Here is an 8,159-nt window from a genome sequence, read left to right as displayed (position 1 = left end):
GTCTCGATCTCCTGACCTCGTGATCCGCCTGTCTCGGCCTCCCAAAGTGCTGGGATTACAGGCTTGAGCCACCGCGCCCGGCCGCAAAGCTATGTTTTAAGGCTCAAAACCGCTGTAATCTCTGAGTGGCTAGACACCCAAGGCTAGCCTTAGGAGTGGTGGGACATAAAACCAGACCAGCCAAGCTGCGCTGAAAAGGCTCTGAGCCCTTGTGGGTTGGGGTGGCTTCTCTCCCTCAGGATGGCAGTAGCTGGGCAGAGAACCAGCACTGGGCAAGATGGAGAAATCATGGGCTCCTGCTCTGGAGAGGGGCCCATTGTAGCAGTCTTGCAAAATGACACAGAAGCCACTAACAAGAAACAGGAGTCACCTGGGACCCTGAGGAACAGAAGGGACTGGGATGGTGGGAGGGAGGGCAGTGCATGGAGAGATACTGGTATCTCAATCATGAAATGAGTGGCCGGGGATAAAAAACACCCCAAAGCTCTCGTCTTCCAAGTGTGGGAAAATCTTCAACACTCTGAGATTCTAAACTTAATATAACATAATTACTAAGTGCCTAATATGTGCCAGCACAAAGAATTCATGATTTTGAAGCTTGCCTTTGTAGGACTTCATCTCTTAGCATAATGATTACATGTAGTTTTTCAGGCAGCTGTCAAAGGAAAAGACCATATAGCGAGCTCCTGGCAGAGTTTTAATGTCAACATTCTGGGAGGGCTGGTTCAGTATTGAAATTAAGTAAGACATAAGATACCATGGGCAAGATATGCTCTGAGCCAATGATCATGGTAATGAGTAAAAGTTGATTTCTGAATGTAAGGATCCTGGGCCATGCACATGACTACATAAAATTGGGAAGGCAGTTGTCATTGTGCTCTACATCACATATACTGATGATCTGAGTGGCTGAAATGACTGTTGACCATGAAGCAAATGTTTAATTCATATTTAAATTTAGGATTTCTAGGGTGACAGCAAAGTGAAGTGTCATAAAAGGCAGAGCACTGGTCAGAAATCTAGCATGTGCTGGGAACACAGGGCTCTAGGGGACCCCACATGGTAAGTATGAAAGAAGAGGCCAGAGTAGAAGGTGGGAAGGACATCTCATTAGACTTGGTGCTCTACTTCTGATGGCTGGGAGCACTTTGCCTCACAGCCGCTGTGGCAACTAGTATAAGAATGATTTGATGAAGGCAAGGAGAATGTCATAATATTCATCCAAAGTAAATTTTTAAGTCAGTACACAGGAAGAACAGAAACCATCTACACCCAGGGTACTGTTGACATTGACATGACTTTACTATTGCAGGAAACTCTTACCCAGGATGATAAAAGTTGTAAATAACTTCATTGTTTTTTGCAGAAGTTTTCAGAAGAAACCATTTAAATGAACTCAATGACTTTTGTTTTTGAGACAGTCTTGTTCTGTTGCTCAGGCTGGAGTGCAGTGGCACGATCTTAGCTCACTGTAACCTCTGCCTTCTGGGTTCAAGCGATTCTTGTGCATCAGCCACCTGAATTGCTGGTATTATAGATGCATGCCACCACGCCCAGCTAATTTTTGTATTTTTTGTAGAGATGGGGTTTTGCCATGTTGGCCAGGCTGGTCTTGAACTGGCTGGTTTCAAACTCCTGACCTCAAGTGATCCAACCACCTTAACCTCCCAAATTGCTGGGATTACAGGCGTGAGCCACCTTTCCCGGCCTGTGACTTTTCAATAGATAGACTCAAACTGCTTTTTATTCTCTAAAACACTTTAAAAACCCTCCCCTCATAGGTTGCAGTGAGCCTGGATGACAGAGGGAGACTCTGTCTCAAAAACAAAAACAAACCCTCACTTCAAAACCATCACTTTGCCCTGTCCCAACAATCCCAATCCTGGAATAAGGTATGAAGACTACTGCTCTTTTTTTTGAGACCGAGTCTCACTCTGTCGCCAGGCTGGAGTGCAGTGGCACCATCTTGGCTCACTGTAACCTCTGCCTCCTTGGTTCAACCAATTCTCTTGCCTCGGCCTCCCGAGTAGCTGGAACTACAGGTGTGCACCACCACGTCCAGCTAATTTCTGTATTTTTAGTAGAGACAGGGTTTCACCATGTTGGTCAGGATGGTCTCAATCTCTTGACCTCATGATCCGCCCACCTCGGCCTCCCAAAGTTCTGGGAGTACAGGCGTGAGCCACTATGCTTGGCCCTTGGCCCTAAGACTACTGCTCTTTAAGGCCTTTGATTACTAGACCAACACCCCTGAGAAGCACTGGTCACTGGAAGGCTGAAGTATTGTCCCTGCTGGAAAAGACCTGTGAAGGGGTCAGGTGTGTGTTCAGGAACAGCTCATTACAAATGTGAGCCATGACAACTGTTCCTCCCCACACTCCTTCATCCTGAGCCCAGAAGTTCATGGCTGCAGTGAGCTATGATACTATTGTATCATGATCCTTGCCCAGTCCTAATCAAGTCCCGTCATTGGAAGAGCGGCTTTGAAATAAACTCCTTTCTTGCCACTGAGCTTAAGCAAAAAAAAATAAAAATAAAAAAACAGACCTCAACACTTTATAACTATTGCAACTTTGCTTTCCCTATTCCAGATACTGCTATGACTCTGTCAGGGTAGTGTTCTCCTTTCCTGCCATGAGAACAAGCTAAGCTTTGCGTTATCACAAAAATTGTCTTGATGATATTTTCAGGGAGCTAGCATTCAATTATTGAGTCCCGCAGTGATCCAACTGAGACCTCAACACTGCAGTCCAAGACCCCTGACTCGGAAATAGGGTGATCCTCTGAGACTCTTAAGCTTCCTGCTTGGAGTTCTTTCAGACTGAAACAATGAGAGATGCAAGTCTTGTATTGGACCCAAGCTCCAATTTCTTTTTTTAATTTTTCTCTTAGGTGTGATGGCTCACACCTATAATCCTAGAGACTAGGGAGGCCGAGGTGGGAGGATTGCTAGTGGCCAGGAGTTTTGAGACCAGCCTGGGCAACATAGCAAGATTCAGTCTCTAAAAAAATTAGAAAACATAGCTGGGGGTGGTGACGTGTGCTTGTAGTCCCAGCTACTTGGGAGGCTGAGACTGGAGGATGGCTTGAGCCCAGGAGTTGAAGGCTGCAGTGAGCTATAATTGCACCACAACACTCCAGCCCAGGTGACAGAGCAAGACCCTGTCTCTAAAAACATAAAAAATAATAAGAAATAAATATATCTGCTTATTTAGCTTCCCAAATACTGAGCCTGTTTTCTCTTCTACCAATAAAGAACCCTTTGATTATCTGACCATATTTGAAAATATTTTCTCCTTGGTGGATATCTGCCTTATTACTAACAACGCTACTACTTGTCTGTGTTCATCCTTGTCATTTTTTTGTTGTGCATCTGTAAGAGGAAAGTTTTTAATGAAGAGGACAGGTGTAGGTCTCAGTAAGTCTGTCCCTTAGCTGGCCCAGGGACAAATTTTGTCTCTGATCAAAACTTTATGAGAACTGATTCTCAGACGTGTCTTATTTTGTCTTTAAGAGTTTGGTTCAGGACAATCTCTCTGGACCCTCTGTCTGCTGGGAACTGTAAATTCATCAGGGTTACAGTTGGAAAAGGTCTAGCTATGAGGCTGGGGAGTCCTGAGCCACAGGATACACAAGCAACTGTCAGCTCACCATTCGCAGACTCTCATGGGTCTGTCTCAGTATCAACCTGTCTATGGCTTCCTCAGGCCAGACTTCCGCTTCTTGCATGTATTTATGCTGTCACCCAAATGTGTACACTTAACTTGTCTAGATAGCATCATCATTTCCCCAAAGATAATTTAGAATTGTAGTAGCTACTATGAGGAATTTCTGATATGAACAAAAGTATTCACTTTAGATTGCAAAGTGAACACAATTCTAAACATCCAGTAGTCTTCATTTTTTTCATGAGCATGAGCAAGCATACAAAAGGAACAGGATTCCAAAATTATTATTATTTTTTTTTTGAGATAGGCTTTCTGTCACCCAGGCTGGAGTGCAGTGGCACGATCTCAGCTCACTGCAACCTCTGCCTCCTGGGCTCAAGCGATCCTCCCACCTCAGCCCCTCAAGTAGCCGGGACCACAGGCACCTGCCCACCATGCCAGGCTAATTTTTGTATTTTTTGTAGAGATGGGGGGGGTTTGCCATATTGCGCAGGCTGGTCTTGAACTCCTGAGCTCAAGTGATCTGCCCACCTCGGCCTCCCAAAGTGCTAGGATTATAGGAGTGAGCCACCACACCCAGCCCCCAAAATTACTTCCTTAACAGATTTCTTGGCCAAAGCAAAATAAAAGGCTGAACTACTTAAAACTATCTTTTAGACCTCCCCTGCCCCAGTATCACAGCTGAAACCTATTTCTTTTCCCCTACCCTATGCTCCTCCATCTCTGCCTTTTTCTCTCCCTCGGGCCCACTCCCCTTTCCTCCTGGCTGGCTAAATACCCCAAAGCTCACTTAACTTCAGAATAGAAAAAAAATAGAATAGAAAAGAAAAAAAAAAAAAACAACTCTGGTGAATTTTAAGCCGTTTTCATTTTTAGCTGAAAGCCCTTGTACGAAGGCCTAAATGGGACTTCGAATTGTTTTGGGAACATATAATCCAGAGCAGCCAGATGTATAGCAATTCATTTATATGCCAGTTGGAGCCTCAGATGCAAAACATTCGATGAAAAAGTCAGAATGGAAAACCCCCCAATGATTATTTTTTATTTATTTTGTAGAGACGGGGTCTCACTAGATTGCCCACGCTGGTCTTGAACTCCTGGGCTCAAGTGATTTTCCTGCCGCCTCCTCCCAAAGTGTTAGCATTATAGGCACGAGCTGCCATGCCTAGCCCAATGGTGATTTCAAAGACCATGGATTGCATAGGAAGCTGAAGGGGTTTGGGGAAGCTGTGAATGTTAGTCAAGGTCTTTTGGAGGCTATCCACAGTCTTCCCTGTGAAACCAAACTGTGCTCTAATTAATTCTTTGTCAAGAGAGAAGTCTGTTCAGCAGGTCATGGACTGAAGAAAAATACATATGTATATATGTAAAAGAGAGAAGTCTGATGGAGACTTCAGGGTTAGGTCCTTTACTATCTAGTGGCAGAATTCTGGAGTAGATCTTGAAGCAGATGTGATGGGATTCTTTTCTCTTTTTATGAATGGCCTTAAACCAGAAATAGGGGATTTATTATGCAAACAAAAACTAGAATGGGAAACAGCCCCATGGCCAGATCGCCAAAACCTCCTTGAACATTTTGAAAGAACCCTAGAATTAAGAAACTAAAAGCAAAAATCAAGTCACCAATGTAGGTGTTCAATTTCCCATTCTGCCTTTAAACCCATAAGGAAACATTTCTCTAAAACATAAAGGCCAACCTTACAAACTTGATGGATATAGGCACAAAATATCAATCTTAAACTTGATCACTATTATACCTTTTTTCCCTTAATATCAATACATTTCTTGGGCCATACGCCTATCTAATCATCCTCAACACAACTTCCCTAGGCCACAGCCTAAAACCGTGCCTTGGACCTTCAACTGAGGGGCATTCTCTTCTACTTCGTGACACTATACTTTAATAACTTAATAGAGAGGGATTCATTGTGTGAATGGAGTTGCCACACGACATGCTCTCCTGAGGGTTTTTTCCTTCTAGTCCCTGAGGCCCTTCCTATCCATAATAAGGTCATAGCTAATTTGGATATTGATTTATCAGTACTTTGGTGTGTAAATCAAACATTAAGTTGAAGCTCTCTTATAGTCAAAAAATTCTACTGGCCCTGTGTGGTGGGTGGTTCATACCTGTAATCAAAGCACTTTGGAGGCTGGGCGGGGTGGCTCATGCCTGTAATTCCAGCACTTTGGGAGGCCAAGGCGGACAGATCATGAGGTCAGGAGTTCGAGACTGCCTGACCAACATAGTGAAAACCCGTCTCTACTAAAAATACAAAAATTAGCTGAGCATAGTGGTGTATGCCTGTAGACCCAGCTACTCAGGAGGCTGAGGCAGGAGAATTGCTTGAACCTGGGAGGCAGAGGTTGTGGTGAGCTGAGATCGTGCCACTGCACTCCAGCCTGGGCAACAGAGCAAGAGTCCATCTCAAAAAAAAAGGGAAAGCACTTTGGGAGGCCAGGGTGGGAGGACCGCTTGAGGCTGGGAGTTTAAGACCAGCCTGGGCAACACAGCAAGATCCCATCTCTACAAACAAAATAAATGAAAAATAATAGTAAAATAAAATAAAAATTTTACTGATATTCTACAGGAGCTAAACCCATCAAGGTTCAGACTGACCCATCTAAATCCCTACCCAAAATTGTACAATAGCCTCTAAAACAAGGCACTAGAGAAGGAATAAAACTGGCTGGGCACAGTGGCTCAAGCCTGTGATCCTAGCACTTTGGGAGGCCGAGGGGGGTTCTTGTTCCCAGTTTTTTATACCCCTGAGAAATGTTGGTCATCAGAGGGCTGGGGTTTTGTCCCTACTGGAAAAACAGCTGTGCAGGGGTCAGGCGTGTGTTGAGGAACAGCTCATTATAAATGTGAGCCATGAAGACTGTTCCTCCCCACACTCCTTTATGCCCACACATATGAGAGTATTGGTGACCCCCTCAAAGAAACAAGCAGTGATTCCCTCTACAGTTAGTTCACTAGGTGCTCTACAACCTGGGGGTAGGGCTGGCAAATGACTAGGAAAAAAGACACAGGAAAGAGGTCTTATTTCTGCCAAGGTCGCCTTCCTCTTATCAACCCTGCTGTTCACTCCCTGCCCCAGGGCTGACTCCCAGGAATGCCAGGCGTGGGGCAAATCACAGTGTGTTCTCGGGTCACCCTAATTCACCCTCTCTCTCCAAGTGAAATCCGGTTCTGGTGACCATCAAAGGCATCCAAAGGGTAACAAAAAGCCAGCTTGAGGAGTTGGCTGGAGTAAGCCAGGATTTTACAAGCTGCTTGAGTAAACTGTCTCTCTAAATTCCAACTGCCAGAGCAGCCTCAGCTTCCCTTCATCTACCTCCTGGCCTCTGGCGGTTGAGAACAGTCCCCAGGTGCTCAGAGCAGCACCCACCGTTAGGAAATCCTGCCCACCAAACAAGGACTGGAGCTGCATTTAGAACCCGGAGAGCATGGCCTCCACAGTGGAGTCGGGGATCAGTGGGAACAGGAAGGCTGTCTTCAGCTAATCACCCTGTGTGGCTTCATGTGAAAGGCCACATGGGAGCCTCTGCACCAGGAGCCTGGGTTCTGCTTGACATAAAAACCTTCCCTCGGTTACAGTTGTCCAAAAACACTTAGGGCAGTGGTGAAGACTCCGGAGGGAGGATGTAGAGCACCTTCTAACTCTTAGGAGTCTGCTCAAAAGTTTGCCCCGACCCTGCTGTCTTTTGGGTCTTCAGTCGACCATACAATATGTCACTTAAGTGCAGGTGGTTTTTGGTTTCGGGTCTTGCTGTGGCTTCTCCCGCACTAGTCTGTGAGCTGCGGAGGCAGCGGGGCCGGGCCCCTGTAACAAGTCTACTCGCAAGGGTGGACCTTGGCGGGCCCCGCCCCGTAGTCCTGTGAACTTCTGGACACCCCACAGCGCCGAGATAAACCCTGCTAAGCGATCCATAGAGCTTTGATCACAGTCTTAGACCAGGATGAAGAAATAAATAAATACCAAGTTGGTGAAACAGCCTAAAGCCTTTAAGAAATCCAGGGCAACTGAGATTCCACAGAGGACAGGTCAACCGGTTAGGGAAGTCAAGTTGGAAAGAGGAACTCCGCTAAAATAAGAAAATACAAATGCTCCCAGCGGAGGGGCGTCCAGAGAGTCGCGGGCCTGGGAATGGACCTGGGTCCTCGCGCAGCAGGCCAGCTCCCAGGAGGCTCGCCGTCGGGGTTGGGGCCCGTTGGCCGGCCTCTCCCCATTTCTGTGACGTGTCGGGGGCAGCAGCGGTGACGGGGCTACCACACAAAGCCAGGTCGTCGGGCGGTGGTCTCCCAGGTCAAGAGCTCCGATGGGATGGGGAGGGGGCGGGAAGCGAGGCGCCCCTGGGCGCCTGGGCTCCGCGCGGAATTAAAGTGAGCTCGGGGGCAGCAGCGGTGACGGGGCTACCACACAAAGCCAGGTCGTCGGGCGGTGGCCTCCCAGGTCAAGAGCTCCGATGGGATGGGGAGGGGGCGGGAAG

At 46.7% G+C, this 8,159-nt stretch overlaps 2 protein-coding genes across 2 annotated transcripts in view; one reads left to right on the top strand and one right to left on the bottom strand.

Moving 5' to 3' along the window:
- The window catches only part of TTC7A (tetratricopeptide repeat domain 7A), a 159,889-nt gene that overhangs the window by 14,531 nt on the left and 137,199 nt on the right, over positions 1 to 8,159 (top strand). The window lies entirely within an intron of this gene.
- MCFD2 (multiple coagulation factor deficiency 2) overlaps positions 1 to 8,159 on the bottom strand; it is a 34,015-nt gene that overhangs the window by 25,311 nt on the left and 545 nt on the right. The window lies entirely within an intron of this gene.

Source organism: Colobus angolensis, unplaced genomic scaffold (assembly GCF_000951035.1).
Source record: "Colobus angolensis palliatus isolate OR3802 unplaced genomic scaffold, Cang.pa_1.0 Scaffold15, whole genome shotgun sequence".
Lineage (NCBI taxonomy): Eukaryota > Metazoa > Chordata > Mammalia > Primates > Cercopithecidae > Colobus > Colobus angolensis.
This window is presented reverse-complemented; position numbering and strand designations above follow the sequence as displayed.